Below are 11,684 nucleotides of genomic sequence, written 5' to 3' on the forward strand. Positions count from 1 at the left end.
ACAGAGTTCTTGTGAGAAATATGTCAGAGCGTGGGGGACCAGGGAAATTGCGTTCATACTGGGAAGATCAAATACACGTCGTAGTCTCACAAAAGTGCAAAGACAGCCCAGTCTATGAAGTAAAACCTGAACGTTGTACAGGGAGAGGCAGAATCCTCCATCGCAACATGTTAATGCCGTGTAATGCTTTGCCACTGCAGGAACCAGCTCAAAGCACTGTGGGAGGACAAGATTCTCACAGAAAGAAAGACAGAGACAATAGACTAAATGAAGCATCAGAGGACTCAGAGAGTTCAGATGGGGAGGAACATTATTGGGCTTTTAGACTGAGGCACCATCACCACCAGCCTGGAGAACCAACTGTTTCACCACCCAGTCCTCCTGGGGCAGAACCTCAGCCTGAACTTGATGCTGAAGCTGAGGAATTCAGAATGGAAACTCCAGCACAAACGCTGACAGATAGTGACTTGAACAGGAATGTTCCAACTGGACATGACACTCAAGAGATCATACAAACTGTTCAGTCTGTAGACCCACCCAGTCAGTAGGTGCCAGAGGCTTCTGACAAGCAACCACGCAGGTCACAGAGAGAGAGACGACCTAAAGAGACATTGGCTTATGAAACGTTGGGTCATCCTACTCATTGTGTGGTGGGGCCGCTCACTAATCCGCTGTATGGCTATACACTGGCACCAGTCTATGGGCAATACAGTGTGCCCTGGCCACCTCCACAAATGTTTGGAACGCATCTGGTTTCTCCTATCCTTGTCCCTGCAGGATATTACTGAAGGACTGTAATGGGCTCACTATGGACTGTTGCAGGTTATTCTGGGAAGAATGGACACAGTAACATGGACTGCTTATGAACTGGGTAGTTACTGTCTGTTACAGATGTCATAGGACATTAAGGAAGGAAAAGGAAATTGAAAACTTGTTTGAATGTAATGGGAAGTCACCTACAGTGATTTAGTGTTTTTGTTCACTTACATGTTAAAAAAAAGAAAAGGGGTTTAGTAAGTTGGTTATATTGAAAAAAAGTACTACACCCATGGGTATGTAACTCAAGAGAAGTTCTAGCCACAAAATTCTGAATATTGTTCTGAGTTAAGTTATGGCCTTGGACTAGGGTAAACGGAATGTTTCCAGTATATGTTTAAGGAAAGATAAGTCAAGTCTCTATGGAGTATACAGGGTAGAGAGACAAATGGCAAAATGTTTTTATTTCAGAGCATGAAAATGGTACTGTGCCATTGTTACAACTACTAAAATTGAGACTTCTTAGGTGGAACACTGTGGTGTTACTTGATAGTGGAATGTGATGAGGTCACATGGTAAGCAATAGTAATGTACCGTTTAGGTAAAACCTGTTATAATGTACTTAAAACTGTTTGCCTATTGCAGATTCTAGAAAGAAAGCCATTGCCATTGTGTGACTTGTTGCATCTGAGATGTTAACTGTAGTACTGCAGTTGTCACATAGTATTGGTATCATGTTTATTAGTGGTAGAGTTACTCTATAAACTAATACGAATGTTGAGAACAACATTTATTTTGCAGGGGAGGATTGTAGCATCTGAAAAGGATGTTTCGTTTTTTTTTTATGTAACACATGCCTGATTCTTGTTAAAGTGTATTCAACTCGGCATTTCGGTCGGGCTAGTTTTACTTTTCTCACCGGCAGTGGAGGGAACACGGCGTCTCCGGCCATAGTCTCATATCAGTGAGTCACTGAAAGAAGCTGAAACCCGAACCCTGAACCTGCCTGAGACCCTGGCCTTTATGACGTCATCCCAAGTCCTTGTGTTTACTCTAAACTGGCTTAAATGTAGTATCCGTTTCCATGACAACCCGCTCAATCAAGATTGTACGCAGAGTGATAACTTTAGAAACCAGGGGTCTTCACCTGGTGGCAACTGACCTCCACACCCCCGCAGTTAGCCGTGACCGTTAGCCCGGCTCACCTGTTCGGATGCGTCCTGGGCCACCATCTTCCTGTAGAGGCCCCGACTGCACAGGTTGACGAACTTCTTCTTGCGGGCTTTCTCCATCCTGCATCTTTTCTTCATCCTGCCGCCAGCTTCCTCCATCCTGCCGTAAACACACACGGTAACGTCGGGATGGTTATATTATATTTCTGTCTCTAAACTAATAAATACTCTGTAATTGAAAGACGTAAGCAATGCTCGTTACTGATTGGATCTGATTGTCCAATCACAATCAAGTCATGACTTTCAGCAAGCTCTGAGAGAGTGACAGAGATCAGACAAGGCAAGCAAGTGGTCTCAGAGACAATGTGAAGAGGAAAGCGGTATTCTGATTTTGTAAAGGACAAAAACTTCACTGCACTTTTCTACAAGAAACACACTAATGTCACTCTGATGCCACCTTCTGATCAAACCAGTGGGGAGAAAAAATATTGTTCAGCCGTGGCTCTGATCGTTCTGGCGGTGTAGCCATATGTTTAAATAGATGCCCTGGGATATACAGATATGGAATATACAGAACAGTAGAACTGTACTAAATAGTCGGCTTCAAAGAGACTTATCCATTGTTTGGACGTATATTACTTACTAAAATGGAGTCTGTCTAGACCTGTATATCTTATCCTGCTGTGTATAAAAGGAAGGAGGGAAAAAGGAAGGAAAAGGTGAGGAAATGTTAGTAGTCCTTTTCTTCTTTTCCTAAAAGACAAGAAAGGGTGGTTAAAACCTTACTGGAGAAACCCTGGTGAAGTATTTTAAGGTCTCTTTCTCCAAGCAGAGAAGAAGATGGTTCCGGGATTTCTTTGTTCAGTTTCTCATAGAGTCTCACGTTAAAAGTGGATAAAAACCCGTATGTATAGGAGCAGCGTTCCAGGATCGGGTGAGTCTCCGAGGATGTCTTCAGTGTGCACACACTTATTCAATAAAGTTCTCTCACCGTTTGTTGTTCTCCTCTGAACGGCCTCGTCGTTTTCAACTATGCTTTTTTCCACATTGGAGCTGTCCGATGTTAATCCCGTGAGTTAAAAACCATAAAGCGATTAAAGTTTATTAAAAATTAAAACAAGGGAGGGGGGGAGAAAAATAAAAAAGAGGAGGTTAAGATCTTTAGAAAAAACAAGCATAAAATTGGATTAAAAGAGATCTCAACATTTTGCCTGTGTTTGGTGACCAAATGCACATAGAGCCACTTTTCACGCTCCCAGTCTGCCTCTCAAAGATCGCTGGCCTTTGACTAAGGGCATAAAAGCAGGATGGCTCAAAAAGAGCCAAACAGTTTGGGCCTGGAAAGTAATAGGAACTGGACCACAGCCAATCGACGGACAGCAAATACCGATAAGGAAAAAATACCCTAGCTACAGTTAAACATGCTGTGGGGCTGCTCTGCTGCCTCTGGTTTTAGAGGCACTGAAAAGGGAAAGATGGACAGTTTTAAACTGGCCAGCAAGGAGTCCTGACCTGAATCCCATTAAAACCTTTAGAGCTGAAATCCATCACTCTTCCAAGCACAGCAATGGAAGAGTGGCAGAAACTACCAGCAGACAGGTGCAAGAAGCTTCAAGGAGGAAAACAAGTAACGTTTAGGAGGCCAGCACTGCTGTCAAAGGTTCTGCAACCAAATATTAGAGAAGAACGCCAGTAAGTGCGTCCAGGCATCTGAGTTTACTCTTAATAAGCTCTTTGAGTACAGAAAATAATGAGTATTTTAGTTAAGAGCACAGCAACAACTAAGAGACACACACAAAATCCAAACTGTTGCAATTAGATTTTGTGCGAGCAGCATTAAATCAAAGGACAGATCCTCGCTGTGTTTCTTTCTAAACACTGTTTCTGCTTAAATACAAGTGCACCTACATCAGATTCATATAACAGCCTGTCTTTAAGCAAGAGGTCAAAGTAACAGAGGTAACACATACAAGAGAGCTGTGTATAAAGTGTTTTCATGACCCAACAGGAAGCAAAAGAAAAGCCTTTTTCCCTTTCATTCATATCTATTTTCAGGCCTTGAGCGCAGCCCTCATCTATTTGTGTGTTCATCCATCACATGCAACATCTCAGATCCAATTTCAACTAAATCTGGTGAGCCTGTTCATTCTAGGGCATTTCCAGAATCACAAAATTCAAGCTTCATTCTAGTGGCTGATTTTGTTAAGGTGCAAACCATACTCGGTATCCCTGTTGTCCTGGGTCTACTTAAAACTCCCCGTCCTGTTATTTCTGACTCCCCAACAAAGCAAAAAAGCCAAAATATACCTTCATAATGAGATAGTTGTTATGGAGCTGCCCACAGAAGAACAGCATAATTTGTTGGGGATGACAGGTTTACTGCAGCCTAGCTCACCTTACTCCATCACTGCCCACCTCTGGGGCTTTTCAGCCACAGCCTCTTTCACTTTCTTTCTACTAAATTCTTTCTCTTTCTGGCCTCTGCTCATTATAAATTCATTTCTCCTCCCATGATTTACGAACCAGCCAAAATGTCTTACCTGGGTTTGCAGCCCCTCTGTTTCGGCGCTGAGGGGACTGTGGTCTTGCGGTTGGCCCGGACATGGCTCTTGGCCTGGGTGCCTTGGACCTGCCGCGGGACGTCAGAGTGGAGTCCTGAGGCAGGAGGAGGTGCTGTTGGAGGAGAGAGGAATGGAAAATGAAGAGGACATGAACATGAGGAGAGGCAGCTTCAGAGGCAGCAGCAGGTGACAACATGTGTCCTGGAGACAGATCATATCAGTCTTAACTCTCCCAAAGCCAATAGTGGGGTTTGTCCATAATAAACAAACAGACAAAGAGTTATTTGTCTTACTGGTTGTGCAACTGTCCAATAAAGCACTGTACAGCCATGGGACTGTCCAAATATATATATGTAAATATTCTAAAGCAGAATTACGAAGCCTTTCACACTAGATCCTGCACTGCTTCATACTGTTGAGCAGGTCACAGCCACAAAGCTTAAGGCGCACAACAAAAACCATCAGAGATAGAAAAGTTTGCATCAGAACCACCAGTGTGATGGAAAAAATATGCTTTCACTGCCTTTAAGGTGGATTTCTCAGATGTACTGTGGAGCTGTATGCACATAAGTGTCTGTTCAAAATATTTAAAAAGAATTTACTCAAAATAGAGCAGTAAGCCCAAAACAAAGGCTATAAAATCTTTTTCCCATTTTTATTCTGTTCTCTGACCTTTTCACACTTTGAACCTCTTAATTACCACTTAATACTTGTTTTAAAGACATTCAGCATCCTCATGGTTCATGACGAGGAGTGGCATCTTCAGACATGCATTTATGCAATTTTTGATACACACACACTGAACATTGTAACAGCCTCCCACACGACTACTGTGCACCTTCAACTCAACACCAACACACAAACTCCAACACAAACCCACTTAAAAACGCTGGTCCGGGAGCTACTGCGGCGCCTGGCACTTTCCCTGATCCCACATTCTTTAGGTCTGCCCTGCTCTCTTTCCTGCCCTCCTTCGCCTTGGTCTTGCCCTCCTTTGCCTTGGTCTTGCCCTCCTTCCGCTCTTTGCCTTCCTTAGGCTCCTTGCTCTTCCTCAGCGTGACCACTGTTGCCACCTTCTCATCCTTTCGTTTCTTTGGTTTGCTGCATTCCCTTTCCTCCCCCTCCCCTCCTCCTTTCTCCCATTCTCTCTTGTCCTCTTTCTTTCGTTTCTTCTTTACCTTGCCTCCACCTCCTCCATCCATCTCCTCGCTCAGGGAGGAAGGAGGTCGCGGGGCTCCTCCGGAGTGCTCAGTGGCGTGGGCCCCAGTGGTCGTGCAGTCATAGGACGTCGCCGTGCTGCCCACGGGGGTGAGGAGGCGGAGCTGGCCCTTGGGGCCCACGACCAGGTATCCCCGTGGGATAATGGGAACTGTAGTTTGTGAGTTGCTGTTTTGGTCCGAGGCAGAGGAGGAGGCTGCTGCAGCGGAGGCCAAAGGTGGCGCGCGCTTCAGGAGACCAGTGAACATCTGAAACAGAAAAATGAGTCATGTTCCCCATGTTAAACTAATAAGATGATAACTTGTCAAGTGCAGAAAACCCAGTTTCACACAGCACTTGCTGATTCATGGACTGTGGTGGAAAAACAATGGTTTTCAGTGTACAGAGCAGTTTATATGCATTCATCACATGTGGGGGCACTGCAGCGTGATCACTGCCAGCACACACACATATCTGAACCATTTTGATAATTAATTAACAGTTACAGCTTCAAAATGTATGTGAAAAAAGAGAAAGAAAAAATATATATTTACATATAAAATATATTTATACACAAAACTAATATATAATATTTTCAAGCAACAAACTGAGTGAGATCTTTGAGCTCTCAATTCCCAGGCAAAAATTTAAAAAAAAATGGATTTCATGTTGCAAAAGAATCTTTCCTTTTCATTCAGAAAGAGGAGCTGAAACATCCTCTGCCTCCTCATACAGGAAATTTCCCAAACCCAGCACGTTTCTGTCAGCCATGTCAATCAAAACCCAAACACTGTGTCACAAACACTGACAGGAGCAAGAGTCAAGCAAACTTATCAACTGGTCACACAGGCTTTACACAGATGTGACAAACACATTCACCTCAGCGGAGACACCAAAAGAGAAGCAGAGGGCTTTTATTTGTCAAGAGAGCGATTACCAACTGCTACGATGAACACTTCACAACTAAAAACAGAAATCAGACACTGCAACTGTCTCCCAAGAACACCTGTTGGATCACTACCCTCAGGATTACAGAAAATAGAACAATCTGCCACCAGACAAATGTTTGGTCTTTGCCAGGAGAGTATGTTATCAACATCAGCATCTTCTCTAAACATTTCCAAACAGGCATCAGTTCCACTACACATCCGTCTGCCATGATGACGTTATCACTCTGTTGTTCCAACACAGGCCAGATTATTTATGGATGAAGCCACAGTGTCTTTTCTGTTCCTTTTATACTGATTCTGCTTTGTTATAACTTCATGTGAAACGCCAGGATCCAATGTGAAACTGTGACATATAACTTTATTAATCATGGCTGTAACCAAACTTTACCCTGATCATCAATGATCAGGGTCATCAATGATGATCAGTACAACCAATATTATAGAGCAGGCTTACATGAACTCACTTCACTTGACATGAGTTCATGACATGTTACTGATTGAGGAGTTCGTCCTTTTCAAGCTGCTTTTCAAATGATTATATAAAGTGCAACCACGCACAGCATTACAACATCTAAACCAAAGAGTCAATGAGAAAACTTGTGCATATCCAAATTCAGTGCATGGCATTAAGGCCGTTTTAGCAAGAAGATTGTGATTTAACACGTGTCCAGTGCTGCTAGCAGTTCTACGAGGCTGAGCTGCTAATATAGAGAGCCCTGTTAGGGTTAGCTCACTACTTCATCTCGAGCAGAGTCGACAGCATTTGTGTCACATATTTCAGGAGCCTCCATTCAGTAACAGTAACGTAGAACACACTTACCCCAGGATTAGGGGTGTGCCATCTAAGTCACCTCACGATTCGATTACGATTCACAGTGCTACGATTCAATAATTCACCGATTATTGATGCATCTCGACTAATCTTTTTTTTCCCCACATAGAATGTTTTTCTCACTCTGTAGTTACTTGTAAAATAATCTATATTTTTAAATATCCATTTATTGAAGTAAAACATGTTTATCTCTATCTTTTCTTTATTATTAACTTTAGCAATTTCTCAGCATTTAGAAAATATAATGTCTCCACACTGTCGTTTTTAAACCCAATGTGTGAACTGCACACTGTGACACATTACACGCTGCCATCTCTTGGACTGAGGTCCGTCTCCTAATATTAGGGCCCTATAAATTCTGTTTTATTTTTTCCCAAATTCTTTTTTTTCCATTTTAATTTTTGGGAATTATGTTTTTTCCATTATAGTTTTTGGGAATCTACCCAAAAACAGTGTGTTTTTAATGTAAATGACTAAAATGTACACAAATTAAACAGAAATTAACTGTTGAGTAGTTGCATCTATCAGTGAAGACAACATCCACAAGAAAGTATTTGTTTTCAACTCCTCTGATAAAAGAAGAAAAAAACATTAGCTCGCACATGTAATGTCTGTTTCATTTATTGATGTAGATTAAAAACAATAATAATAATAATACTAAAAATATATATTGTGTGGCTGTACTGACATGATTCTGACTTGATTATTTTATTATGAACATGTAAATTAAAAAAATATCTGTTAAAAAAGAAAAGAAAAAAATAGGGAAAGGAAATGGACAATATTTCCACTTCTATTACAATTCGATATCTTGATTTACATGTCCAGAAAGTAATCCTTTTAAATCTTATTGTATGTGCATGTCAGCCAGATTGTTTCTTATATGGATTTTGTACACTACGTGGTCACTGCACGTTTTCAGTCAACAGAGTGTTGACAGAATATGTAACATTCGACACTAACCCCTCAGTACAGAGCCGAGCAGTTCGCGTCGAGTTTCGCAGTTTTTTTGCCAACGAACACAGAGCCGTAGACAGCCGCTTCGCCATGCTTGCATTGTTTTGAAGGTGAAGGGGCTTAGTATGTGGAAGGGGCTTGTTGTGCCACCCAGATTTGCTTCCCTCTGTGCAGTTTTCCCCAGACACACGTTCCTATTCCACACAAAAACAGAATTGCACTCAAATTATGTCAAATTCCACAATATTGCGCGTTAAAAATATTTTAATTCTGTTTTAGTCGGCCAATTCCGCGATTCAGTGACCGCGGAAATCATAGGGGGGCACGCGCAACTTTTTTTTCGTTCCGACCGCTGCACTTTCCTTTCGTTATTAAAAGAATCGATTTTTGAACATTTACGAATCGATTCTGAATCGTCAAGTGTCACGATTAATCAATGAATCGATGAATCAAGCACACCCCTACCCAGGATGTGAGGTTAATCTGTGTTATAGTATCAAAGGGCTCTTGAATACGTCCGTAATGTGCACGCTGAAAACACTCTAGACTGAAGCCTAAAAATCACGTTTTTATTTAGTATCAAAACTGCTTCTTGTATGGAGATTTTTATAAATGACCTACTTTTTATGTGACTCTTTGTGTGTGTGTGTGTGTGTGTGTGCGTATGTGTGTGCGTGTGTGTGAGACAATACAAACCTGCTGCTTGCCCTTCTTGTCCATTTTCATCTTCTGTCCCTTCACTGCATCTGAAAAGGACATAATTCATATTACTTCCAGAAATGCACACAGAAACAAATCAAACTGGAACCTTATTCTGCCTTTCAACAACACAGCCATACAGCTGTGAGGAAAGTTTGGTAAAGCTGAAATACAAAAGCGCATGAAGGTGATTCAAGCAGTGAAAATATACCAGACTGACTTCATACTGCACTCAAGCCATTTCTAATGATGACAAATACCCACGAGCACTGTAGGAAGCACTGAAGTGATGCATCCATTTTCCTGAAAGCCACATGCAGTGTACATGTCACTGTTTATTCAAACCAGCAAACCTTTCTCATCCATATTAGGTGAAGGTTTGAAGGAGCAAATGCTTTCTACCAACAACCTTCTTCACATTCCAGTTACACACATTCATTCCTGGAAGCATCCAAAGACACTGAGGTGGCTGTTAAACTGCTGAGACACTGAGGCAGCACCAACTTGTTTCACTGACTTTCAAAAGACAAGTACGTATAAGTGTAACATACAATTACATTTTCAAAACAATCCACGGTGCCTCTTCCATGTGACACAGATCTCATGTTTTCTAAGCTGTGGGCAGCAAAAATCTGCATTGAGTCACATGTTTTCCCAGTTCCTATGTGGACCACAAGGATATGAGGCACAAAATCAGTTCCCCAGGCCTGTGACCTACATGCAACTTACATCTGGATGCTGAACAAAGAAGAATGATATGTACAGATACACAGAGATGTGGCATCTTTTCTCAGTGGTAGTTTGCACTAGTTTCTGGGAAAAGATGTTTGTCCGCTGTGTTTTTTTGTCATATCCAAACATATCTGGGTAAAGCCTGGTTTCACTGGGTGCTGCCACAGTTACTTCTAACCAATACTCTGCAGCATCAACAGGAACACAGAGCACTTTTAGCTGCTGACACTCTGCTCTGACAGTACCGGTACAGTACAGGTGCAACTGAAACAACAAAACACCTTTGACAATTCACTCTACACTGATTATCTCACAGTATGTGTAGTCACAGTCTCACTGGGGTGGGGGAATCATTCCATACATTTCTTTGTGGGGAAGAAAGGAGTGAGTGTTGCCTGTTATTTCATCTACATCTTGCAGATATCTGTTGTGCAACTCTTTGTAGATGCAATCTCTGGTTGATCATAAAATCTAAAACACAAAGTCAAATGATTTATTCTCCAGCCACCTAAGTCAAGTTTGAAAAACAGAAATCCTGTGTACAACACAGCAGCACACAAAATGCTGCTCAAGCAAGAGATACGCAGCAGTCACCAGACAGCAGATGGGTGCACGGTTTTATATGCTATTAATTCAAACTCAACATTTTATTTGGTGGGGGAGGGAAGGTGGGGGTTGCTTGGGTTAATAAATAAAATTGTAATCTAGAGAAGCAGCTCATTAAGGCATGTTTTTGCTGCTTGTGTAGCAGCAGATGAGTTTTACACAGGTTAACTAGTCATGTGAAAAACTACAGCAGGTGTTGTTCCACCTTGAGCCCCCAAAACAGCTTCACTGCTTCTTTGTTATAGAGTTTCTGTTAGAGTTGTTAGAGTTTCTGAAACTCTATCAGAGTGGTGAACACCATTCAATCAAAAGATATTCCCTCATTCTGTGTTTCCATGACGGTGGAGGAAAACGCTTTCTTTGTTCCAAAACATCCCACAGGTGTTCAGTAGGGCTGAGATGGAGAAACAGTGATGAGTTGACAAAGCCTTGTTGAAGCACTGAGGCTTTCGAGCCAGCTGTGTTGAAAGTGTTCCCTTGGGACACGTAGAAATACCCAGATACACACACGCTGTCTCCACAAGCTCCTCCCTAACTTGGCCGTGAACATTTCAAATCAAAATATTTCCAGACTGGAGACACCAAGAAAAGCCCTGTCTCAACACAAAGCTAACATGTCACTAATGTTCATGCTCCTTAAACCACCCAGTGAGCTTTTGTTCCCTGTGTGGAGGCATTGGCTTTTGTTACGACTGCACTCACTTATTTAGGTGTTTCCTTTAATCTGTCACCCATCTTTGTATGTGCCTATGGAAGTTTGGATGGAGTGAAAACACATTAATGCCTTTTTTGGAGTTGCTGTCAAACCCCATTGCCTCCATCAGTCATTCATTCTTTTAACTTTCTCATCCCCTTCAATACATCTCACCTCAGCCTGTACTTATATTCAACAACTTTTATAATACAGAAATATACACAAGCTTTACCAAGGATAGTTTCCCTGTACAGTGTCACCTGCAGTGACTGTACTACGCTCTAAAACGTTAATGTGAATCTGCAGATGTCTTCTCAGCTTCTCAGCAACACAACAGAAACCAGCTTCATCCCAGCAGTGAGTGTGCACTCCATGAAAAGGTCTTCTCCTCTATCACCCATTGTTTGTTTGTCTGGGTTTTTCTTTTGGTAGAAAACACAAAAAACCATCACAGCCTGGTTGAGTGTAACATGCTGTGTGAACGCTGTGTCTTTTGACAGTATTTCTTGGTATTAAAGTTTTTCTCAC

The sequence above is a fragment of the Toxotes jaculatrix genome, chromosome 2 (genome assembly GCF_017976425.1).
Source record: "Toxotes jaculatrix isolate fToxJac2 chromosome 2, fToxJac2.pri, whole genome shotgun sequence".
Classification (NCBI taxonomy): domain Eukaryota; kingdom Metazoa; phylum Chordata; class Actinopteri; family Toxotidae; genus Toxotes; species Toxotes jaculatrix.